The sequence below is a fragment of the Ixodes scapularis genome, unplaced genomic scaffold, assembly GCF_016920785.2.
Source record: "Ixodes scapularis isolate PalLabHiFi unplaced genomic scaffold, ASM1692078v2 PGA_scaffold6__148_contigs__length_123643588, whole genome shotgun sequence".
NCBI lineage: Eukaryota > Metazoa > Arthropoda > Arachnida > Ixodida > Ixodidae > Ixodes > Ixodes scapularis.
In genome coordinates this window covers 65,886,339-65,913,875 of record NW_024609881.1, presented here as the reverse complement: position 1 = coordinate 65,913,875, position 27,537 = coordinate 65,886,339, and the positions used below count along the sequence as shown (strand labels likewise).

At 41.9% G+C, this 27,537-nt stretch overlaps 1 pseudogene; it reads left to right on the top strand.

Moving 5' to 3' along the window:
• Window positions 1-319: 319 nt before the first annotated feature.
• Window positions 320-27,537, top strand: LOC115317268 (annotated as a pseudogene).

The following is a 27,537-nucleotide window of genomic DNA, read 5'->3' as shown; positions in this document are numbered from 1 at the left end:
ATCTTGATGTTCTATCACCGTCATTAGTGCGGAGAAATTGGAGCTATTAAGACTGCCACGAGATGGCTCTGAAGTTTGGAAAAGGTGAATTGCGGTGTTAATGCTCGTCTCGTGCAAAAGCTGTATTTAACAACATAATAAATGCAACTTCCTGTGTGCGTCATTTGACTATTTTTTCATTATCTTACAGTATTGTATTGCTTTCATTATTATCGCAAGGGGCGCTGAACCTTTTCACCCTTCAAAAAGGTTCCTGACAGAGGCATTCTTACATTTCAAATTATAAATTTCTCCATTACGGACGTCTTTATGACGGAAAATGTATTCGGCTACACTCATCATTTTCAGCGTCGCTACTGCTCACGCCGATGATGTATTGATTCTATTTATGCAGAAGCTTCCGCATGGGGTTTTTCTTAGTGACGCAAAATAGAATTTTACATTTCTCCCTAGATTCAACCTCCGAGCTTTTGGGCACGATAAACAGTTATCATGGAAATTCCGCGCACAATATTGCAGACGAGAAATAATTTGTATTACGGCATGCACCATACCCCCGAAATGCCTAGGGTTTAAATAGGCTTCGGTAGACACGCTGCATTCATTGTATTCACAGATTCCTTCATAGTCGCTGACGAATAAGACGCGCAGGGTGTTGCTGAATATTATAATTTTGATTCTTGCTTCGTGAATGCTTCTTTCGTGTTCTTAGCCTCTAATACCGCAATCCTACTGTATGAGAAGAAAAAATGAGATGCTCGTCAGTCAGCACGTCCTTCACTTAGGTTGTCAATGATTGTAGGAGCGGCCTCATATAAAGATTTGCCGCTATATCTCCCCGATAAAGTACGGGTTGATTTGGATACTTTAATACGTTGGTATTCTATCGGGTATCTCAAATTGCGGCAAGCTATTTAAATATACCACAAAATTCGGTTTCTTAAGCCATCACTCTACGATTTTGTGCAGCGTTGCCCACAGGGGCGGGTATTTTCCTATGAAATTCGCAACGAGCGAACTTACCTGAGGAAAAAGTTAAGAAAGCGATAATCTTAATTCCTGTGGACACCCAGCAAAGCCACCGGTCTTCAAACAATAGGGCGCCCTATTGTTTAAAGACTCTTGACTTCGCTGCGTTTCCATAGGAGTTAAGCCTTTTTTTTGCATTTTTCTCAGGTAAGCTCGCTCTTTGCAAAGTTTATAGAACAAATGCACCACCTTTTAAACCAAAAATTCCGTTTAAAAAACCAGAATTTTTCGGTCGATTTAAAGCGTTTGGCCGCTACCTGATACACCCGGTACTGCAACCAAGTCTCTTTAAAAACACAAGCAAGATAAAATTGCGTCTAGGTTAACGCAAACCTAGTGATTATATGTTTTTTTGATATGTGTGACATAGGAGTTGCGAACGAAATTCTTGTACTCTCAACCACTCTGACGTCATATAAGTTCAATGCCGTTGGTCAGGATCCTGGGGGTGTCGCAGCGGTGGTTGTACGAGCCAAATGTACGAGCTTTACATTTTAATTTTGCCCGGGAATTCTGGAACCAAGCGCAAGTGTTGCGACATTCGTGAGCGTGACACTTTGGCTCCTGTGAGGTCGTTTGTGAAAAATTCGGGATTACTTTTAAGGCATTGGTGCGATAGGATCCTGAACGCACCAGTCACAAACGAGTTCTAAACGCATCGTACCCCACAGTTCAGCCAGCCAAAGGGCTTCATAAATTGGTAGAAAGCGACACCGGGGCCATCACACTGGAAGCAGTTGTTCGCGTATCAACGTAAATACCAAGCACTTGTTTCCTCCTATTACACCTACAAATAAAGAGACGATGCAATTGTGGCTTGTTAATTTGGAACGCCAATTGCATTGTACGTGAACGGAATGCGCAATCACGTAATGTTTTTGTTTTCCCGAGTTCCAATCTGCCAGAAATCCTTTCAGGTTGTTGGGCCTTTGAGAAAATTACGCTTCGCCCTTTTCTTAACCTCCGTTTGTTCGATTACGTGTACAATCGGTGTTACCAAATGGATGTGACCGTCCCAAAACGAAGTTCAATTCATCATGGTGCCGTACAATTAGAGCGCTGAAGAGCGAAAATTTTGACAGATTGCCAAAAGGTTTTCGCAAGAACAGGAACGTAGGCGTGGTACAAAAGATTAAGTTTATAACCATCATTAACAAAAATTTGGCAACAAGGTAATCTAGATTCTTCAGTCCCTTTCTTTTATGTGGCATGGCACTCTAATAGCATATTGAGGTCTAGCGAAGTAGCATATCTTCTCATGAGCCGCATATTAAGAAATGCATATGAAAGGATAAATAGTGTTAACGAAACACGATTGGAAGGTGCCTCCCCTTCCCCTCCTTCTTCCCCCGATTTTCTAAATCTGTTCCGTTCGAACTATTCACATGAGTGTAGGCTTGCTTCCCGTGGTGTGCTTTTATTGCATTACGTTTCCAACGTCTTGTCATTGCAGAAGGGCTTTCTTATTTTTGTTGAGTTAATTTTCCTCTGTTTATGAAAGGGAACTTTGCTGGGAGATCTAGATACGATATTTTTTATAAGGAAAACACCGTGACTTGTGACCGCCGTTTTGTTTCTTCCTCTTTACTAAGAAGTTTGTTGCGAGTATGGAACGGTCGGATAACAGGAGCGGTTACGTTCCAGGTGTCGTGTATCCGGTTTTGATTGAAAGCAGAAGCGGCAACTCAAGAGGCGCTGTTCAACTTTCTGAAGACTACGTCATAGACTTGGAAGAATCCAGTGTTTTAGGGGACAGTCTGTATTTTTCCGAGGCTAAGCATGGAGAGGTGAATGACGAATTGGTCAGGAAAGATTACCTTTCACAAGAAAGCAAGCTTCTGCCTCATTGTTTGAAATTCAATTAATTTACTTAAAAAATAAACATTCAACCTGTTTTTTCGCTCAGAAGATTTTGGATGTGCCCGCTAGTGTCTTCGGAGGTCTCGTACATTTCAAAATGCCGTTCAAGCAGAATTGTCTCGCTTATAATAACGTAAATAACACACATTTGTTTAAATGACGTGCCGACTCCCACGATTTCTTTTTTGCATTCTTTAAGAAAGTTTTACTTACACGATAATATACACAACCATTCACACCAATATTTGTTCTGCGTCTTGTTGAAACTCATTGAATGTAATAAATTTACTGTATTTTAATAAAATGCCATAGCTTGCAAAAAAAAAAAGCATCAGCAATTCCTCTCCGAGAAGGCGGATGACCAGCGAAGCTGTTTATCACACAACACAGACGTGTCAAAGAACTTTGAACAAAGGTACGACCAGATTTATGGTCTTGATTGGTGGTCATCGTGACGAGCCGGAGAAAAAAAGACACCCTCAATGCGAGGGCCACCTGGCGGAATGAGGACGCGCGCGAAGGGACCGCCAATTCGGGAGGGCGGAAGGAACGGAAACTAGGCTCGCAAGCGCTCTGGGCGACTACAAGGAGACGGCGGTGCGAGAGTAGACATAGCTGACGCGGGTCGCACAAAGCCAAATGTTTGAGAAACGTTTATTATCTACCTGAGAATCTACTGAACTTGAAAATGGAGCCTGAGAATCTACTGAAGATGCATATCCAAGTGGTGAAACATAAGTTCTTGCATAAAATAAAGTGATTTTGCACCAAATTCGGGAACTGAGTTTTTGTTGACGTACACAAAAAATCCACGAAACAAAGAAATAAATAGCTTGGCTATAAATATAACTGTTTAGCATTTCAGCTGCTACTACTATGAATATTACTTCGCAGTTATTTTTCTCATAATATGTTCTTTCCAGATTGATACTACAGACATACGCAATAGTGTTTATGAAAATTCGGAACACAAGGCGTCCTTTACAATTACTGAAACAGACGTGGGAATTGAAATTGTATATACAATTTTTTTTTAAAGTATATATTCTTATAGGAACAATAAATACGATTATACAAATGTAGAGGAGGGTATGCAATCGTTATTTATAAATCCTGTATTTGCTAACTGCATAGAGTTTCGCGAACGTTTTATATACCTGCAGTGCTTTTTTTCAGTTTCATAAAAATGAAGGTTTATTAAGCATATTGGAAGTTTACAGTGCCACAGCGTCTAAAGAAGATTATTTATACGAACTTAAAAATAAATATTTAGAACGCTTTCTCCATAAATTGCTTCCTAACCAACCGAATTTTTATTAAAATGAAATGTTTGTTTAGCGATTCACAAACGGTCTGCAACGGGCAATGCTTGGAATATTTAGAAATATTTCACTTTTTTAACAGGAAGGATACCTAAACTTTACACATGGAATTGAGCCATTGCGAATACATGACAACTCCGGCCGTGTCCCTCACAGAATATTTCCGCTACCGACGCCTGAGGAGGCGATCCACTTGGAAAGTAAGTGACAGAATCAAACACTATACACTAGATATTTGTTAAAAATTCGATCTTTAAAGGCTAGACTTCCTGAAGCAAAAATGATTAGAAATTTTGAACGTACGACCGAATTCCTTCCTTCAGCGTTCGCTTCACGTGCAGTGTCAATTCTTGTATGCTCTCAGTTATTTGCCATTTATTCTCTCGATGAATTAATTCACCTCCCGTTTTTTTCTCTCTCAACACATTCTGTTTAAAGCGTGTCGAAATGACCGCATTAATTGATTATCATTGAAAAATGAAAAGGAGAAGTGCTTGCAAAGTGGACGGCCACTCAGTATTTCTTTATTTTTTTTTACCTGCATCATTTCAATGGCTCCTGTATTAGTGATCTGAGTATGTAATCCGATGTTTAGAGTAGTCAGAGTATCAGAGTATGTATGATCTCAAATCGTCCCAATAATTAGCACTTTCTGAGTTAACGGAAGAGGTCAAGTCAGCCTTCCTTTAGTGCGTTCAAAGTTTCTGTTCTATTTTTCCTAAATAATTTAATTGGCAGCACTTAAGAGTTCCAAGAAAACATGTTTCTACAAACGATATTTTTGACGCGGAATATACTCACAATTATCAGGTCCCTTATATTTTTACTTAATTATGCTTGCGTCTTAGGTAACCCATGCAAAAATATCACGTCGTCGTCTTTTCTTTCAAACAAAAAGAATTATCTACTTTATTTCGGCATAGTTCAGTTTTGAGGTGACGCCATTTGAATAAACACATATGCGCTGACATCGGATATTATAACAATTTGAGAAAATTATCTTGAAGTATCTTAGCGACTAAAACCGCAAAAACGGGCAAAAAAAAAGCGAATTAGCAGCAAAACAGGAAATGATCCTGTATAGTTTTGCTGAAGAAGCATGCCTTTGAAAAGTTATAACCTTTGACTTCGATTACTTTTTACATTCAGTATCACTATGATGTTTACAGTTCCCGTTGAAGGACGCTCCGATGAAACTCTACCGCCAAAAAGTAAGCTTATTTTGTTTGTAAAACATTTAACATTTCTCAGCAAACCTCTCAACCAATTCTAGAAACGCCAAGGAGCAGGCTGCAATTCCAGTTACATGCGCGGCATGCATACTGGCCATTTTATAACCTTGATCCAATTTTCTGTACTCACTAGAAACCCTAATTTTTCTTCTTTAGGTTTTTGCTTTGAAATATTTCGGTAGACGTCAGCACGTGCTGCGCGAGTAACTACAATGCGAGACCGCACTTTGATGATATAATGAATTGGAAAACTTTCAATTGGAAAGACATTTTCACTATTTTGCACAGAAAGCAAGCTAAAATTTTACTCGCATCGTGCATATTGAAAAAAAATTATTACACATTTAATTCTAAACTTGCGAAGCACTGAGGACATGTCACGATTTGAAACCTTCTAGGTGACACTGCAAAGCCACCCACCATGTGGCGACCTGAAATGTACGTCATGTTTGACAGTGTAATACACAAGTCCCTCAATCAAAGCAAGTATCTACAGGCTCGATACATCATAAGGCTAATGAACATCGTGCGTATGGTTTACATTGGTTCTTGTTCAGAACTAGTATAGTAATTCTAGTTTTCATTGACCAAAAAAAGCGCTCATTGAGGCTTTTACTCTCCGATTTCTGACATCCGTTCGATTCCCTTATTTGTTCCACGAAGGTGAATGCAATCTTCAAGACGGTTCGCAAGCCGCGAATAAACCTCCAGCTTGTTGGAATATCCCGGTTTCAGGTGCGTATTCATTGTCCAACCCCCACACATTGGTATCTTTAAATTTGAAAGTCTTGTTATTGTCGCCAAGAGTGCAACACAAATGTAAACTGAAATTTTTTAGAAGAAAACAAAATTTTTGTCATACCAATTCGACTTTTTTATTCGAAACCTTTTGGATCAGATTGCGCTTCGCCAAGGGGAATCGAGTGAGGGGAAAACAATAACTATTTGTTTAACTATAAATTATTGGATGCCTATGATTTAAATAAGATTCATTTGCCATATACCAGATGAATTTATTTTACATTAGTATAGCTATAAAATAGTGTATTTGATGACTAGATGTATTTTTGAACATGACAGATTGACTAATAAATCCGTCAAACCACTAAAAATAATGCCGAAGAATTAATTACAGTAAATTTAAAGTATGCTTTAAGTGACTTTTTTCTTTATTGCCTGGTTGCGATTTCCTCAGACGACTGCTTTATGCTTGATTTCAGTGCGTTATGAGATTTTTTGTTTTGATTAGCGATTCCTTGATTTAAAAAGCAAACAATGCATGTACAACGCATCGCATGATAGAAAAAGGGTAAATTATAAAACTATTTTGGGATTATTTTTGTGGAAATGTTTTTATTCAAAATATTGTAGTGAAACAAGTATGATTTAAAGCACTTTTGAAACCATAAGAAAAATCACGATTTAAATCGTCCAGACTTTTATTCTCCATCATGCTGTTAACTCTCATGTTTTCTGGGTTGGAAGCATTTTGTTTCGGTGAGCTTGATGCCATGTTGTGTTTTTGATATGATACTGCTGCAGGGCAGGTTTACACAATTGTACCGGATGCAAAAATATGTTCAATATAGTGATTTATATAATAGGTAAATATTGAAAATATTATTAGTTACTATAGAAACTTCCACACGTTTAGCAATTTGTATAAAATGGCAACGGACATTGCAGTAAAATAGATAAATTCTCCGGAAGTGATTTACCCTTCCCACTTAGACAACTTTTTTCCGGACTTCGTGTGTTGGTCACGTGTCACAAAGTCAAGGGAAGTCATTTCTTCTGCTAAATTTAGCGGAGAAACTGAATTGGTGTTGAGGTCACGTGACGTCGATTTTCCTGCTAAATCTAGCCGGAAAATTTAAATTTCGTTTAGGTCACGTGACCAAGTCACATGACATCATATTTTCCGGTATATTTAGTGGAGAAACAATATTTTTCTATAGAAAGTTATGTGACGTAATTTCCCCGCTAAATTCACCGGGGTAATAAGAGAGGTGGAGCAAAAGCCAGGACTCGGAATTCACTTCTTCTGTTTTCTCAGATGCATCGTGCGCGCCGCAGCAGTATTGTAGGCGTTACCGAAAAAAAGTAACGAAATACGTTACTCCTCAGAGCAGGTGATATCAAGGCCACTCTAAACATAGCTCTCGCCCATCTTTTGTGTTCTCCTTCGCAGCATATATGTAACATTGCATTAACAACTAATACTTTTCCCCATGGCATGAAAATTCCAAGAGTTGCTGTTTTGCACAAAGCCCAGGTTTTTTTGAGGAAATTAATAACTATAGGCTAATATCCGTACTTCCATTGTTTCAAAAGTACTTGAACATCTGATAAACAAAACGCTTATGCAAATGTTTGGATGATAAACATGTCTGTAATGCAACAATACGGTTTTCAAGACAAAAGGTCAACACAAATGGCGCTACTTATTGTCAAAGAAAAATTAATCAACATTTTGAAAAAAAACTATTTACCACTGGAATATTTTTAGACTATAAATAAGCGTTTAATTTCATTCAACATGCTATATTGTTTGATAAAATACCGTTTTAAAAATTCGATTAGTTGCTTTAGATTTAATACCCAGTTACTTATCTTGTCGGTCATAATATACGTGTTTTAAGGGATACCGATCCAAGCCAGAACAAATTTCGCATGGGGTTCCACATGGGTTTATATTAGGTCCTCTGTTTTTTTATTATTTTTATTAATCATATAGTACCTATTCTAAACACTCCTGAAAAAGTTTTGTATGCCGACGATACAAGCTTATTATTTTCTGGTCCATTTTTACGTCATCTAGAAGTTACTGATAACACAGTTAAATGTTACAAAAATAAAATATGTAATTTTTAGGCCTCGAGGTACACCTGACGATTGTGAATTTTTTTAAAAATTCCAAGACTCCGTGATCGAGCGTGTAAACGTTTAAAAATTGTTAGGAGAAATTTAAGCTGGACACCTCACACAAATAAAAAGCATGCAAGAATCTTGAGATCTATGGGTATTTTTTACAGAGTTAGATTGCTGGTTCCATGCTGGTTACAACGTTTGATGTACTATACTTTAGTTATATTTTCATCTCCATTACTGTTTATTAGTTTGGGGTTCAACAACAAAAAACTATGAATAGGATGTTTTTTTGCAAAAACAAAAGCAATAGTTTGTACAGAAAACCTTCAGCAAACTGACCACACAGCACCGTTCTTTTGGAGCGAAGATCTTAGGCGCCCGTTTCTGGCTTGAGCGGCGTCGGCGTCGCCGTCGCCGTCGGCGTCGCCGTCGCCGTCGGCGTAATCATGAGGTCACGTGACCCCGGTGACATCACGTGACTTCACGAAGGTAACGTGCCCCCCGTGAGGTCAGGTGTCCCCGTGAAGTCACGTGATCCCCGTGAGGTCACGTGACTCCAGTGAAGTCACGTGGCCCCGGCGACGTCACGTCACCCTTGTGAGGTAACACGACCCCGTGAGGCCACGAGGGTCACGTGACTTCAAGGTTATGCCGATGGCGTCGGCGTCGCCGTCTCCATCGGCGTAACGGTGAGGAGTAGCAGGCAGGATGAGGAGGTGAGGAGGAGGGAGGGGTATACGCTCCCCTCAGTACCCTTCCCCCTCCTCCTCAAGAGCTGCGCTCTAATTCTGTTTTACAGGGTGTTGCCCACTCTAACGAAAATTCTTGTGTCTACTTTCCCGCACTACACTCGGAGATCCAATCAGCGCAACTTACGGAGGCAGCTCAGCGAATGATGATACCGAAATATATGTTTAGACTAAAAAACGCAGTCTCAGTTGTGACATTAAGCAATGCAAGCCTGACGTTTTGCATTGATTAATTTCACAATTCAGACTGCGTTATTTGGTCTAAAATTATGTTTTGGCATCGTCATTGGCTGAGCTGCCTGCGCAAGTTGCTGTGATTGGCTCTCCGAGTGTTGTGCGGAAAGTAGACGTACAGGCTTTTCCTATTCTGTAAGGGGCTTTAATATTTTAATCACAGTTTTCTAATTACTCAAAATAATTAGTGACCCCACCCGTTTTTTTGTGACGCACTTCTCAGGAAAAGTTGCAGTCGATTCGTTGTACCAGTGTGTGAGGTGTGCGAAATAAAACCAAGAAACGTTTGTCGCAAAGAGGTGGTATCCCTCTAATCGAATGCAAAAAAAAAAAATGGTTTCGAACAAGCCTGAAATCAGGGAGGGGAGGGGGGGATGCTCGTGTGGGCTTGTACACATATCTTATATCTGATGGTATGTTGTGGCCCCGAACAAGGTAAGAAAAAAGCGTCGGCCTGTGTTGCGAAGAAGGGTTCCTATGGTTTGGTGATGGTAACAAAGAAACCACTAATTTCTGCCATGACCTTGCACTATTTTTTAATGTCGCGATCGCATAACACCGTGTAAAGGAATAAGAAAACGAAGACATATGTCTCAAAGTGATAGTGCCAATCAAGAGCAATTGGGGATTTATCTGTCTAAATCAAAGTTACGAAATCGCTTCTTTTCGCGCCGTCAAAGCCGTCGGTTTTATTTCAAAGTAACCATTTGTTTTCCATTTCAATTTTGTACAATATTTATTTGTGTCATTACAGATGATGCTGTCAAAACAAAACTAGCTCCTTTCTAATTCGTTTTCGTGAAGGTCCGCATGTTTCATCTATCAAGAAACATTATTGCCTCCAGAAAGTACTACTTTTCGATGATAACCAAGCACCCTTTTCAACGGCGGTCTAATTTGTGATTGAAAAACTAAAAAAAATATAAATATCTTTGTTTATTTCTTTATGTTTACAGACGAAAGAAGATGAGTATTAGTTGTGGAGGAAGACAATATAGTCTCAGCGGGTGAGTCAATAAACGGCTTTGGACAATTCACCAAAAACACCACGTTCCCAAGGCCTGCCGATTTCTACCTGATGCTCTTTGGGTAAGCAAGATCACGTAATTCAGCCTGAGGTCGAGTTGTGCCGCGAGGCAGAGATAACATATCCTAGTTCCTTATGCCGATTCAATAGTCCGGAAGGATGTGTGATAGATTAAGGCTGTTGTGCGACAATTTTCGGGCTTACAATAAATGACGCACTGCTTAGATCAAATCATTGATTTCCATAACTTCCAAAACACGGATTAGCTTTCAGTTCCACTCAAAAGCAATCGTAGAGTTTTTTTTGTTTTTTTTTACAGAAACGAGCTTAGTTAGCTTCTTCAACTCTTTGCCGGAACAAGTGGCCACATGATCTTCCATGACGGATTCAAGGCAGGAAAGTGGCAAAACCTTGGTGGAGGCCGGAGAGAATTACAACAGGGTGTTTCAAGGAGAGGCCATGCTCTTTAAATCAACCGCGAAATTCGGTTTCTTAACCTATCGCGCTACGATTTTGTGCGGCGTTGCCAGCAGATGTTTTTTTTTTTTTTTCTCTTTTTTGTAAAATTCGCAAAGAGCTAACTTACCTGAGGAAAGAGTAAAGAAAGAAGAAGGCTTAGATTATATGAAAACGCAGCGAAGCCGCCGGTCTTCAAACAACACGGCGCCGTTTCGCACGGGAGACGAGAGGTGGCGCAAGCTGTCGCAACGCCAAATGCCGCCAACGGACGAGCATACGACGTCTTTATGAGACAAGGAATTGCAGTTTCTTGTTGTTACCGCGCCTATTTTTGTTCCTACGACTGTCGCGGCCTGCAGAACGCGCGCCGCTTTTGAATCGAAGAAATCGTCTGCTAAAAAAGACGCCCGCTCTCGGCGCCATATGCTCGTTCGTTTTCGGCGTTCGTTGCGCCATCTCTTGTCTCCCGTGCGAAACGGCGCCATGTTGTTTGAAGACCGCCGGCGTCGCTTCGTTTTCATAGGAGCTAAGTCTTTTATTCCCTCACTTTTTCCTCAGGTAAATTCGCTTTTTGCAAATTTAACAAAAAAAAAAAGACACACAATTTGCGGGAACGTTGCACAAAGTCGCAGCGCGATAGGCTAAGAAACCGAATTTTAAGGTCGATTTATAGAGCCTGGCCTCTCGTCGAATCACCCTGTACAGTTGGGCTATTCACTTCACCCCAGTGATTAGACGTAAACTACTACTCAAATGTTCCTCCAGCTGTTTATTCTCACGAGCCTAACTCGAGTGATTACGCAGTGCTCGTGTCGAATACTGGAGCCCCCTTCGACACTTTACCTCATATGATGTGATCCCCGTAACTACGTCATTAATTCTTACGAAGCAGAATAACATTTTACCATGACGGGGAAGCTCCTGTGCTAGTAGTGTTTCCTGGGACTACAATAGGGTATATCGGAACGTTTTCGGAATGAATATGAAATGAAAACAAAACCATTTCAGTTTGTGGTATTTGAAAACAGAATCCCCTCGAGGATGAACGCACTTGATGCAAGATCTTTCCAGCTTTTCTATTCACTCTTGGAACGGAATTTCTTCGAGGCCCTCAAATACGCAACTTAATTCCTCTGTTACCTTTTCAATCGACCGAAATCTCTTTCTAGCCAAGACATGTTGAGTCTCGGGAAAAATACAAAGTGTGAGGAAACTCAAACTTCCATTCTGTTTTTTTTTCCTAATCGGAGCAAATACCGAATGCAGATCATTTGCTATGCATTAAGAAAATGTGACACCCATTTTGCGAAAAGCTTTCTGTTTTGGATTCAATTCATTACGTAAAATATTATATGCTGGGTGACTAGAGATGCCGACGGCTTCCTCTATTTTACGCACTTTCATTCGACGACGTGCTAAACGTTTCATCTACAGTGTATGATGTGCTGACCGTTTCACTGCGTAGCGAACCTGATTCTTCGCTTAATGTGTGCTATAATGCTGGAGCTTGGAAACCCCCAAAACTCACTGTTGGAAACAAAGGCGATAAATCTCAAGGGCATCAAAGCTGAATTTATTTTCGTGTTTGTCTTGCACACACACACACACACATATATAGACGATGAAGTATAGACGTCACAATATATATATACATATATATATATATATATATATATATTATGACCACTGGGCCTTTGATTTTATTTTTTATTAAAAATGCACAAGGTTGTTTCACTTGAACGCTCCTCAATACTAGACTATTGGATAAATCGATTTGATATTTAAATTAAATTCATTTGAAATAGTTCGATTCCAAAGGTTTTCACTCTATTCTTGTACAAGAGAAGGTAACAACGGCGCACAGACGAATGGCATAAAGAACCCAGGACGAGCGCTAGAACAACGAACCTTAACAAAAAACCGATAAAAAAGTCGACTCGTTTATAAACAATATACCCATATTCTAAAATTGGGCGTAGTAAAGTTTTGTAAGCGAGAAGTTTTTTACTAGGTGAAAAATGCCCGAGAAGGAGTTGTTTTAGCCTTCAAACCGTGACCTGCAAAGCTTTGATATGTTTTTCTTATGTCATCCGTATCATTCGTACTCCTGGCAGATAAGTGTTCCATTCACATTATGCAAACACCATCTAGATTACTGGTTCAAAGCAATATTACATTTTTATGTATTCTTTAAACAAGACATGTTTATTTTTATTTTGGCATAATTCAGTTATTAGACGGCGGTATGTAGTTTTACACATATGTGTTTATATGTGTCTAACCAATACGTGTTCAAGAAAGGACACATATGCGCTGATATCCCTTTCCTCTCTGTCTTCGTCTTTCTGTGCGCTGTATTTACCTTATCTAGTGATAAACAAACTCGCCTGCATCGCCACTTTTGCTACCCTCGTGCTTCGGTCCCACTCGTGCCAGCAAGCTTTTGTAAAGAGCATTTCAATCCAAAATTGTAACATTCCCTTTTTTTTTATGCGTCGGTTAAATTGACTTTAAGGCAAGGCGACAAGAGAGGTGTAAAGAAGTTCTGTTGCCCCTCAAAACGAGGGGTAGAGGTGCATAATTTTGGCTAATATGCGCTGCATGCTACAAGTTATTCATGTATTATTTCTGAGGATACCAAAGCCCTTTATTTATGCGAATCCTACTGATCTCAAATTGTCAGTATTATGCTGTCATGACAGCTCCTCTGCTACGTCCCCATTGCCGTGTAACTCACCTGCCGAGACTGCATAAGTGTAGCTTTCACAGCTTTTTCTAAAAAAAGGAGCTGTAAAGCCTAAAAAGCACAAACTATATGCACATACGCCGTTTCCCGTGATTAATGTTCATAGCAGCAGGGATCCGCATAATTAGTATTTTCATTGTTGCATTTCAGGCGCCGCTTAGGGACACGTAACAAGGAGACTAAGAAATTATCTCATAATCTTTACGGTAAGAGAGCGGGGTCAGAAGGTGCTCCAGACCACACATTTATGCTGAATCTTGAGAGAATCGGAGTTTCACCTGTTATTTCCAAAAGATGTCCAATGAATAACAAATGATATTCGCCGTTTCTGCCAATCGGTAACACGAATTTACTGAGTGGGATTTCTACGTTGGTAACCGTCTTCAGAGAAGATGGCCTTTACTGAATAAAACTAACATTGTTTGCTTTGAAGCAGTTGGAGAAAATCAAGTTCAAATTGTTTTTAAAGCACGTTTTTGCCACTTAATTCACAAATGAAATTTGACAAGAAGGGTTGTCGTCAGATGATGATCATAAATATCACAGTCAACGAATATCTCTTGAAAATTTCACTTATATTCGTGATGAGATTTCTACAACACCAAACGCGAACACCAACAAATTGTGACCTCCAAACGAAGCTCTAACCGTGCAACCTGATGCCAAAGTTTTAAAACTCACTGTTTGCAGACTCAAAAGTTAGAAACAATTTTTTTAAAAATTTTACACTGGCAAAATGAGTCCCGTTTTCGGTATCCGACTTCACTCATTTTCATGCGTTGCTGGACTTCGTCGACTGCTCTCGTCTTGTTTTGAATTTCCTAAAACTGTTCATAACCTATGAGTCAGCAAGTTCTGAATCTTTGGCATCAGGTTCGAGCACCGAGCGCGACATTTGGTCAAAAGCTGAGCGTTTAGTTATTCGTAATTTAGCTTTGCTCTGAAAAAAGCAACTGGAGATGTTTCATTGCGTGTTTTTTTTTTTTTTTTTGCTTGTATCTTTCTGAAAACAAATTTTCCCTGTAAGCACACCGCCCAACTTCTAGATACGGACTTTTTCCTTGGCATTCGAGACTTTTGCACAAGCGGTCACGCCTCGGCTAATTTTTAATTTTAAGTGGCTGAACGTCTCATAATTCTAAATACTTGCTTTTCCAAAGAGGGCGGTTTTCACATCGCAGAGTAGTCTTACAGCTTCAAAGAAACATTATTGAATATATTTGGAGTGCAACAAATGGATTATTATTTCTAGGTCGCGCCTATTCCGGAGCGGTCTGCGTGAAAGGCTGGAACGTGGGAATTTCCCAGGAAGTACCTCCTCTGTACTATAGTTTTGCTATAATAGCCCACGAAATTGGGCATTTGTAAGTATCTTGTCGCTTCCTTTATAAACACACGTGCTCAGCGTATCACCCGAGAAAAGCTTTTTTAGTTACCGTTAGTGAATCCCATGCCTTTTATCATCGCTACGGACAATGCGATATGAGCCGAGAAGAAGCGTGACAATAATGAGCCTTGCTTTGCGTTTCTTAATCTGTCCCTGATTATAGTGTTAACCATTAGATGGTTTTCTTAGCATGAACATTATCTTCGCAGGCTCGGGAGCGCGCACGATGGAAGTGGTCCCTTGACAAATGTCCGAAATCATCCTGGTGCTCTTGACTGCAAGTACCCAGAGAAATACATTATGAAACCTGTAGAGCCTTATGGACCACCTTTTGCGTTCTCGAACTGTAGTGAGAAGGGTATGCAATTTGTTTTGAAGTACGTATTTGTTTGACCTTTCTTAGGCGCTTGCATCATCGAACCTTTATTCTTCTTTTGACCCGTGACATTTCCTATGCTATTATTTCACCCTAATTTTGAATGTATCGTTTCCCAGTTGACGTGGATGTTACTTCCAATTATAGTTACTTGAATCGTAGTTTACTTAAAAGGTTCCTGAATCCACCAAACGAATAACGACGCTAAAATGTTACCATAATACAGGCACCATGTTTCTTAAGCTGCCAGCGATAGTTGAAAGGAACTCGCAGCTCACCTGTCATTGGAGAGGCGACGAGGCAGCAAGTTCACAACGAAAATACATAGTATTGTGGCTCTACTGTTATTTTCGATATAAACTAATTATGGTCATTATATCCACTTTAAGAAACATCAAAGCGTTTAAAAACGTAGCTGAATTCATTAAACGGGACAAATAATTTTTCTTTTTAGAGCCCTAGTACGTCCGTCGGTTGTTTTGTGTAAAAGAACTGAACCGAAAGAAACATTACAAGGTTGATTGATTTGACGCCCTTAAGGCCCGGTCACACTGAGGCAACAGTGGGACAACTCCATTCGGCAACACGAGAAAGACGCGTTTCCGGTGATCCTCTCATATCGGGGCGACAAGAACAGCAGGGCAACATGTTGCTCTCAGCCGGAATTCGTTTTGGCCGATTTGTTGTCCGACCACCCTATCACACCGCGCTGACGGCGGGCCCAACGCTTGGAACACTCCGCCATCTTGATTGTTTACCTTCGGTCGTGTGTGGCGAGGCGCCGCTGGATATGCGACTCTTCAATGTGCTAGAGCATTCGAAGGGCTGGAAATTGCCACGGGACGACATCAACTGGTGACTGTGGTTAGATAACTTGACACAGGGAGTATTTTCCACCCTTTATTTAATGAAGATGATCTTCATTCGCTTTCAACGATATATACCTATACGAGGAAAGTGATATTGCCGATATATGTTAGGAATTTACGACACCGTATAAGGTATTTCTGTTCAGTTTTTTCTCTCACGCAATTCCTATTTCAACTGTAAAATTGAGTTAGCACCTGCAGTTCACTAAGGCGTCTTTTGTAGCCTGGTGTTGAGCTGAACTGACAGTGCTTAAGAACTGGAACGCCGACATGATCGGCCTTCATAACAATAGGTAAAATGAATACGTTTCCACGCTGTGTTATGTACTGTCTGACAGACTGGCGCTTATCAACTCGTGGCCACCCGAGGAGCGTGAGCAGTGAGCGCTCGAGGCTCGGAGTGCGTGGGCAGACGAACGCCGGGCTCCGAATTGGTTTAACCGATTTGACCAGCGGTCTTTTGGGAACCGACTCAATGTAGCATTGGCGACGAGGCGGACGACAAGTTCAACCGGCAACGTTCTCAGTTCTTAAAGAATGACAACGACACAGGGTAAGCTCGAGGAGTTTCAAAGAACGGGATGGACAGCCTGGTCGGAGCGCTTGGACTTCTTCTTCCAAGCAAACAAGATCACGGACCCCGAGAAAAAGAGAGCTCTGCTGCTGACCCTGTGCGACGCGGAACCCTACGAGACCGTACAAGCCCTAACGGCCCCAAATAAGCCAGGAAAGGTGAGCTTTGAAAACATCATGTCCTTGCTCCAGCAGCATTAAGACCCACGGCCTTCGGAGCTGTTCAGCCAAAGCAAATTCCAACACCGCGATCAACAGCCCGGCGAGTCAATCGATACCTTTGTGGCTGCTTTGAAGAAATTAGCTACCAACTGCAATTTTGGCGTTTTGACAAGGCCAGCGGTGGCGACAACAAGCGCTGGAGCATCAGCAGCCGTCGACCCATTGGTATCGAACCCAACCATGTTACCAGTTGACGTGATGCTCAGAGACCGTTTAGTCTGTGGCGTCCAAGATGAGCGTCTACAGCAAAGGCTTTTCGCAGAAAAAACGCTGACGTTCAAGCAAGCTTACGACATGGCAACACGACTTCAAAGCGCCGTTCAACAGCAGCAGGAGCTTAAAGCCTCCACGGCCGACCAACATAAGTTTACATCAGCGCAAACTGCAAAACGCACCTTGGAGGCGGAAAAAGTGCAAGCCGAGCAGCAATGCTACTGTTGCCATGGAAAGCACAGGCAAGGCGCTTGCCCATTTAGTAAGGTGTCCTGCCGGTTCTGCAGGATGATAGGACATATTGAGAATGCATGTCGGAACAAAGCGAGGGCGGGCGCACGACGCTCAACCCATCACATGAGCTACGATGAAGATGACTATGCCGACGATGCACAGGTCAGTGGTTGTGATTAAAACCACCGGTTCGACTTACAGGAATTGAATGTACAACACGCATAAGGAATCGTACCTAAGTAACTCGTAACGCTCAAGGTCCAGTGAAGACCATTGGAGTTCGAGGTCGACTCAGGAGCAGCATTCACAGTTATTAGTGAAGAGACACACCGCAAGACCTGCCCATCTAAGCCTCCTCGCTTGCAGAAAGAGGATATCACACTTCGAACGTTGAAGGGCGAAGGATTGTGTGTTCTCGGGTCTGCGGAAGTGGAAGTTAGACATAAGTCCAAAAAATACCTTCTTCGGTTGATGGTGAAAATTGGAACTGGGTGCAACTTGATGGGTAGAAATTGGTTCCCAGCGCTGAAGATACAAGTCAGCGTGTTGCACCATCTTTCGCTAAGGCAAGAGGTGCGGAAGGTGCTTCGAGCACACGAGACAGTATTCAAGTCCGACATCACGGGGTACACTGGTCTACCAGTCCAGCTGGAGCTCATAGAACCAACTACTTCTAGATTCCTCAAGGCACGCACCATACCTTTTGCTTTGCGCCCTGTTGTGGAGTGTGAGCTAATGGCTCTGTAGAAGCAAGGAATTCTTGAACCGGTCCAACATTCAACATGGGCGACACCAGTGGTTGTGGTCAGAAAGGCTGATGGCTCGGTGAGACTCTGCGGGGACTATCTGAGTACGGTGAACATCCCAGCTAAACCGGCCGCTTACCCCCTGCCCACCCCCACGGAAGTGCTGTCAAACTTCCGGGGTGGCACAGTGTTTTAACGTTGGACCTCGCTCAGGCGTACCAACAGCTGCGAGTGACAGACACCGTGGTCGAAATGCTGACAATCAACACATCAAGGGCTTGTTGCGAGTAAAAAGACTTCCCTTTGGAGTGGCGGCCGCGCCGGCAATCTTTCTAAACGTCATGGACATGGCATTATCAGGCATCCCTGGAGTCGCTGCATACCTCGAGGACGTTATCATCAGTGGGGCAAACGCCAAAGAGCATGCCTATCGACCAGACCAGGTGCTGACAAGACTAGAGAAAGAAGGACTAAGATTAAAAGAAACCAAATGTCACTTCGGGGTTAGAGAAGTCAAATTTCTGGGTCACCTGATGAATCCGGAGGGAATTCATCCCACACAAGACAAGATTCGCGCGGTGGTGGACGCTCCAGAGCCGACAAACAAGGCAGAGTTGCACTCTTTCTTGGGACTCTTAGCGTTCTATGACCGATTTCGGCAAGATACAGTGACGATAGCGAAGGAGCTTTATAGCCTACTGGAGCGGAAGGCAGAATGGCGATGGGAGGACAGACACCGTAAGGTTTTCAAAAAAGAAGGCCTGGCCATTGTGTTTGGGGTCAACCATTTGCTTCAGTACGTCGCAGGACGGAGTGTGATCATCTACACAGACCACCAGCCTCTGCTAGGCCTCCTCGGAGCTGAGAAGCCTATTCCTCAAGTCCTGTCACCGAGGATGACCCGGTGGTGAGTCAGACTGGCAGCTTATAACTACGAGCTAAGATACCGACCAGGAAAACGCCATCAGAATGCGGACGCCCTTAGACGACTTTCGCTGTCAACCACTGAAAATGAGCCGGAGGTTCCAGGAGATATCCTGATGTTTGAAGCTTTGTCCCGTCCACCACTGTCCACCAAACAACTGGCGAGAGAGATCGAAGCTGACAGCGTCCTTGCGAATGTATACCGAGCCATCCTAGGGGGTACACTTGACCGGTTACAAACACCGGAGTACTCGTCGTAAAGAACCAAAAAGGGCAGAGCTGCCGAACAACAGGGGATGTGTAAGTTGAAGAGCACGAATCGTGATTCCTACACAGCTAAGGAAAGAAACGATGGCCCCGATGCACTCTGGACATCGCGGGATTGTGGCAACGAAAGCATGCGCTCGGAGCTATGCTTGGAGGCCCGGAATAAACACTGATATTCAGACAGCAGTTGCATAATGCAGCATCTGTCAGATGCACCGAAAATATTCGCCCAAAGGGCCTATCCCTGCCTGGACTAGGCCATCAGAGCCATGGGACACCCTTCACGTGGACTTTGCAGGTCCGGTCAATAGTCAGGTCTTGCTGCTCGTAGTGAACCCGTTCACCAAATGGCTCGAAGTGCGGGTAGTCCGCAATATGACCTCGACCGAAGTCATTAGGAAACTACTGGCCATGTTGGCAACATTCGGCCTGCCGAGGAAGGTTGTGTCTGACACTGGCGCAGCGCTGGTGTCGGAGAAAATTAGAAGGTTTTACCGGAACAACGGCATCATGGCGGTTACAAGTGCACCGTACCATCCTGCCACTAATGGACAGGCGGATCGCAAGGTACAGGAGCTAAAAATCGCTCTCGCCAAGAGAGGGAAGGAAGAAGTAAGGTGTGCGCTAGCAAGGTTTTTGTTTAAACAACAAAGCACCATCACATCGCTACGGACAAAACGCCAGCTTGGCTGATGTATGGAAGGGACCTTCCATCAGCTTTGGAACGACTAAAGTGTGTTGCGTTTGAAAAACCGGTGAGGGCGGCCGAATCCTCTACCTTTTCTGGAGTACCTGAAATAATGACCGGTTCCTCGGACCCACATGAGCTTAGCGTGGGGCAGGCAGTTTGGACGAAGAAGTTTCCAAGTATTCAAGGTTGGATTACTGGGGTTGTCGAACGTCGAATGGGCCTACGCTCATGGATTGATCAAGGATTGGTGCGCCGTCATCGCAACCATACACGAAAGCGATGGACAAACACCGAGGTGCGAGAAAAAGCGGACACTTGGCCTCCGGTCTGGAATATCGAGGTTGACAGCTCGGCTGCAACGGAGCCACTAACGCACAGCTCTGACAGTCAGGCCCAACCAACAAGATCACATCCGGGAGCTGGCGACAAGCCAACGACTTCTCCTCAGGAACCAGTGTAAGCGTCTTCGACGGCCGGCACTAATCCCTCTTCGGGTACTCCCCCGGCCACCAGAACCCGACGACCTCCGCAACGCTACGGGTACCATAACTAGTTGGAGGAGGTGTTATGTACGGTCTGACAGACCGTACATATCAGCTCGTGGCCACTCGAGGAGCGTGGGCACTGAGCGCTCGAGGATCGGGGTGCGCGGGCAGACGAACGCGGGCTCCGAATTTATTAAACCGATTTACCAGAGGTCTCCTGGGAACCGACTCAATGTAGCACGCTGCATACTTGCTTCCGCCTGCTACGTGATCGCTTAATTCCCCAAAACGTCCTGGGTATTTCAGAATCAATTCGGGTGTCTGGTAGCTCCTGTTTTCTAGTGCCAAGCAAGCAGGCTATAAAATTGTGTTCTTCGACTGCATTTGTAAAGTACGACGGAATCAACCAAATGTGTGTAAATGAACAAAATGAAGCGAAAAAGTGGATCTTTTTTGAAGACCTAGGCGGCCTTATAAAAACTGACTCGAAATGATTTGGAATGCAGTTAACCCCAAGCACCACTTCGAATCCCTTTCACTTTACTGATTCCTCGGGAAACAACCTGGATGCTAATGACGTCTGCGAACGATTTGGCAATTTATTTAGAGAAATGTTTTCTGATTAGTAGAATGTTTTCTGACGAGACCTTTCCCTTGTTAGGTATTTCACCTGAAGATAGCATACTAACACACATGGCTTTAATTACTATGCGTGCTACTGGTATTCAGAAACTAATAGAAATTTTTCGACCAAGTTCAGCTCCAGTACATTATATTATTTGAACGAAAGTGCTTAGGCTCTGCAAATAAGAAGCTTCCTCCCTTTCTGTGTTTACTTTTCCAACAATCCTTACGTATTGGTAAAATTCCTGAAAATTGGAAAGAAGCAAAAGACACCCTTTTTTTAAGACCTATCAAACAAATGAGTTGACGAATTATAGACCAATCTCTCTGACAAGTGTACCTAGTAAGCTGATGGAGCATGTGATTTTCTGGAATATTATGGATCATTTGTCGGACAACAACTTGCTCTTTGTAAACCAGCACAGTTTCCGGCAGTATCATTCTTGCGAAACCCAGCTCTTTGAATTTGTCCCAGACCTTCCAGAACCTTCACTCTAAAATTCACTCATGCATTTTCATGGACTTTAAAAAAGCATTTGACCAGGTAGCACATCAACGACTTCTTTTAAAATTACGCGCTTTGCAAATAGAGCCATCTGCCATACAGTGTAATTGAACTTCCTCGTCGACCGCTCGAAAGTGTCTGCTATGAACTCGAATCCTCATGTCATCGGAAAGTAAAATCAGCAGTACCACAGGGAACCGTGCTGGGCCCACTACTCTCTTTTTCTACGTAAACGACTTGTCCTCTACTATCCAGTCCACCATCCGGCTTTGTGCCGATGATTGAGTGATTTATTGAAAACCATCTAGCATTCATAATTATAATGAACTTCAAAACTACTTAAGTAGAATTAAAACATGGTCTCTAATGTGGCAAATGAAGGTAAATATTTCCAAAAACAAAATGTCAAAATTTTAGTACTACGCGAAGTCCAGCAGAGTTTAACACACATTCTCTTCGATGGGGTTCTTGAAAATGTGCATACATACATATATCTTCAGGATCATTTCACATCAAACTTGTCTTGAGAAGCCCAGATAAATCACATAAGTGTAAAAGCGAATCAAAGCCTCGGTTTTTTAAGTCGAAATTTTCATATAGCCAACTGGGAAACAAAGCTTGTAGCATATACCGCCCTCATTCAATCTCAACTTGATTGCGCTTCTTTAATATAAAAACACCACATCAGTTTTATTTGACACAAAAAATAGAACCATTGCAAAATAGAGCCACAGGCTTCATTCTTAAGAACTACACTCGCACATGCGTCACCTCACTAAAGGGAAATCCCGGAGTACCAACTCTTGCACAAAGAAGGAAAATCTAAGGACTTGCATCATTGCATACTTTGCACTACCACTGCCCATCGAAGAGAGAACTGTATTGCCGGGCTACACCACATATTTCAACGCGTACTGACCATTCGCAAAAACTTCATTTGGTCACTTTACGAACAAGCCTTTTTAAATTATCCCCTTTACAGTTGGCTACATACGAATGCAAATCGCCCATTGATAATATTGTAATCATCAAAGAATCCTCTGGTTGCAGAGCTTCTCTTACCAATTACTTAAACGCATAGCAACCGTAACACCTGCTTCATTGTTTTATTTCTTTTCTGTTTGTGTTTTGGATAATGTTGTACTTGCCCCCTTTATGTAAAACCCAATGGGCGCCTCAAGGGTATAATAACTGAAATGAAATGAAATCAAATCAAAAACCATTATCATAGCGGTCCTTTGCATGCTTTTATTTGTTAACCTTTGCTTTCTTGCGTTATTCTAATAATACTTTATCAGCAGTTGAGTATAGACTTGCCATTCTATTTCACTAGCAGTAATGTGAGTTGGTTCTCTCGGTAGTTCCGATTTCAACACCAGTCTGAACGTTGACAACCACAGCTGTCACCATTTCGACAAGCACTTGCCATAATTATGCAGTAAAAACATTAATAAAATTATTTTAGATGCACGACAGCCTTAATTATTGTTGGACAACGTTTTTCAAGCCTTTATTTCAGTAAGCTCATAAGAAAACGACGTTGATAGGAAACTAGCTCTCCCCTTAAAGCTATCTTTGTTGTCTTGTTGTCGGCCCGAAATTCGCCCAGCCAGTAATCAGAGCAGCATAGGTTGTCCAGGACAAGTTGCTTCTGTTTTTGTTGCCCAAAAGCTCTCATACCAACGTAACTTTTTTGTTGTCATCCATGCTGTGCTACTGTTGCAGCGATGTGACAGGGTTGTCAAACAACATGGGGAGGAAGCAACAAGTCGCACGGTTTTTGGACGACATGTTGTGTTGCTGTTGCCGTCGTGTTGCCTCAGCGTGAAAGAGCCCTTAGAATTTTCGTAGGCACGCATTTTGGATAATCACTCCAATTAAAGAAGCATTAGTATATCGGCTGCCTTATGCTAGTGGAAGGATACTTTTCTCTCTTTCTTCGTGTGTGTTCATTAAAAATTTAAATGTTGTATTATTAATTTAATTTCATAATTCAGGAAAACATTCGTTTTGAAAATATTAACTGGAGAAGAAGAACAAGGATGACAAAGGACAAACATGCATCTCCAAACACAGTTAATTTCTTCCAGCTGTGTTGAGATTTGTGTTTGTCCTTTGTCCCCTTGTTCTTTTTCTACAGCGATATTTTTAATCATGCTTTTTTAGCTCGCTTGCACATTTGCATTATTTTCATTATCATAATAAGCCTAATATGCAGGCCATTTACTCTTCCTTTATAAAGTCTCATTTGTATGAAAAATTTCTCCCTTCAAAAACCAGATATATAAGACATATAAGAATATATCAGAACTATATAAGAAATATTAAAAAAAAACTCGTGAAAAGTTTCTTCTATGCTCTTATATGTCTTATATAGCTCTTTTTACGGTTTTTATATGGGTCGTATATGTTCTCATATATCTCGCATGATTCATATGTATTTATTGGATCCAAAAAATTTCTCCTAAAAATGGCTTTTTCACTAGGGTTGTTGGTGTTCGACCGGCGGCAGCTGATAAAACCCATTTGCTCTACTGACACCTAACTCCTGATTAGTTCAGTTGGTAGAGAGCTCCAATGGAAATAAAGATGTCCCTGATTCGACACGTGGACCAGGCGGATGTTTTCGGTCGCGCACCAGTCACCTAGCTGTGTTTGGAGATTGGTGTTTGTCCATTGTCCCCGTTGTTCCTCTTCTCCAGGGAATATTTTCATTATTCTAGTTCAGCTCGCTGGCACCCTTGGATTAATTGCGTTATCATAAAAACATCCATATTTCTCCCATTACACAAACCCAGATTCCGATATATTGTTGTTTTCAGAAATATAATGATCGATTCTTGTTTATTTGCAGGCTACGTGGAGAGCAATGCTGGAAAACACAATCCGACTATGACTTTTTAAACGTCACAAAGGAGGTTGCGGACCGTTTCCTCACACCGGAGAGGATTTGTCAAAGCATTTACCCTGAGCAATACTCTTCGGCCGTGAGCATCACTCCCATTCCCCTCTGTATACCTTTCCTCTCTTTGAAATCCGCTCCCCTACCTCCCTCTCGAATATGCGCGCATCGTGCTGAGGGTCTGTCCAAACAGGACACGTTTTGTGCAGGAATAGCATTTGCTGTCGCTGCAAATGAATGGTTTCCTTCCGTTACAATCTGCTTGCAAACGCCGTTTTTTTTTTTTTTTTTTTTTTTTTTTTTTTGCGGGGGGGGGGGGAATGCAGTTGACAACTTGGGTTCTTGAAGAGAGGTTTTAAGTGTGCCCATAACGCGGATCCGGAGTCACACGTTCTGCTGGCTGTCGTCAAGACCCCACTGTTGTTGGAAATCGCGTCTTCCGAACGATAGTGGACGATAGTGGGGAGCCGATGAGGAAAGACGTGCTGTTTGTCTGTTTGTATGGCAACCCTTGAGTCGTGCGCTACTCAACACGTTTACAATCAGAAAAGCTACCTTTCATGTAACACCGATTATGTCTGCGCTGTGTCATGAACCTACGTCACACCTCAGGCTCCCATAGAGCTACGCTCTTTATGGTTAGAAAAGTACCATCTCGATTTTTTGTCTTTGTAAGAGAGAACAATGACTTGTTTTAAAAATGTTGATTCACATTACCTCACACGCCTCTTAGGTATTACACATATGAGGTCTAGACCGTTGGATATGAAACATAGACATAAACGAACGTGAAATCGCTGAATATGTACCGGAAATAAAACCTACTGCACAAAACATTATCTTTCATAAAAAATAATACAAGTACGACTAAAGTTTAATGTTTTCACCAAGTTAGGGATCATACAGGCCCATAGGCATAAGACATGTAAACACCTCCTTATTGCTGACCGTCAATCTCAATTGAAAAAGCCATCACTTGCGAAGACCATTAGGCCTTTGCTGTAGTGTCTGTGGTTATGTACACTCAGGTTTTACACAGATTGATTTCTAAATAATATTGAAAACTTAATCAAACATTTGTCCCACAGCAAATATTTGAAGTTAACTACTTTTCTTGCTACAATTATTTTCAGAGTATGAAGAACTGCGTCATAACGTGCCGTAATAAGGTGGTGATCGGCAGAAACTACCAAATAAAGGAAGAAATCCACTTCGCTCCATTTGGCTACCCATGCGGGGATAATGGCGAGGTAGGATATCCCAAAATATTTTTTTTTTTAGTTTTCAAGCTGCTTGGGGGGCATGGGTGTTACTGATGAGTGCAAAGAAGGGAACATGTCAGTTAGGGGAGCTAGAATACCAACAATGTAAGAAACGCATTACGTGCCGGGTACTGAACATCTTACCATTGCTCGGTAGCCAATGAGATCTCGGCATCAGTGGTTAATTAAGAACGTCGAAGAGCCGATCACGCTCTCAGAATCAAAACCATAATGGTCCACACCCGGCGGTCTTTCAACTGACAGCGACTTTATGTGTGCTTCAAGAACGGCTTACCAGTATATACTCTGCTAGGGAACACTAGGTAGACAGTAATGATAGATATATTTTAGTTAGGTCGACTCTTTAGAGTTGCAAGTAGTATCCGGCTCCAATCAATCTTCAGTAATACAAGCCTGTTCTTTTCATTTTTCTTCATTTGTTTTAAAAAAAGGCCGTGTTTGCTACAGTAATACAGTCTGCCATTATTAAAAGTGCAAAAATATGATGTCGCCCCAGCGACCTACCAAGTAAACCTGGGTCACCCAGAGTGGATAGATTGTTGGACAAAAAATTTGAACTTCTCTTTGTTGCACCATCTGAGGAAGATAAGCTCCCCCACTCTCCTCTTCCCTGGAGTTCCCTCTGGCATTGTGGAAAGAGTGAAGGAGTTCATGAGAGGAGAATACTGTGCAATTTTTAAAATCTACTTTTTTGCAAACCATTTTTAAATACAATTTGTGCCTTTTTTGTAAAGGGTTATGGGGCCGGTTCACCAAAAAGATGGTTTTTCAATTTATGGTAAAAATCGGACAGTTAAAATTCGGCATCGAATGTAACAAGATAACTAAGCCTCTGACAGCTTTGAAATACAAGCGGTACATCGATATTTTTTTTAGAACTGAGATACAAATTTATATTTCGCATGTAGCTTGAAAGAAAGATACAGATACTCAAAAGTTACTCTAATATTCTATCGGGATATATGTGTACCGCGACACTGTCCAGTTTTGTCTATCTCCGATTTCACATTGAACAGAGAGGATCGCCAACAAGAGCAGTCTTTCGAACTGCGTACAAGATAAAAAAGACAGCAGATTGACCAAGCGCCGCTCACCATTTCAAGCATTCTTAGTCTGATGTTAATTAACAACCACTCTTTGACTTGAAGCTGAAATGAATTGGAACTGTGCTATCTGATGACTCGTTCAAAGCAACCAAACCCATTCGGCATGCCACATGTTGCTCGCACACATTATAACCGGACGGACAACAAATAAGCAGAGTTCGCCGCAAAATACAAACAGCACAAACCGACATAAACGTGATATTGACGCAGGAGGCGCTTTTTCTATGTCAGTATATAGTTCGTATGCGTGTATGTTTGTTTTCTCTTAAGTTGTTCGCACATGTACAGACAAATGTACTACAACTAAATGTGTTCAGACATATCTTCTTGCTAACCTTGTCAGATATTTGTCGAATGCTTATTTTTAACGTATATTTTGCTCCAAAAACTGAAACCAGACCAGTACGCGTAATTTAGAGATCCTACTTTAAAACCTCTGCGTGGTGCTTTGAATCGCGTACCAAGCATAAATTGACGGCTGGCTAATATTCCTCGGTGTCTCGCCACGACAAATTTGACAAATCTGAGATGAAAATCGTTCCCTCTTTTTCAGCGGTGCTGGTTCGGAAAATGCACAAATATTGACCGTGAGGTCTCTTAA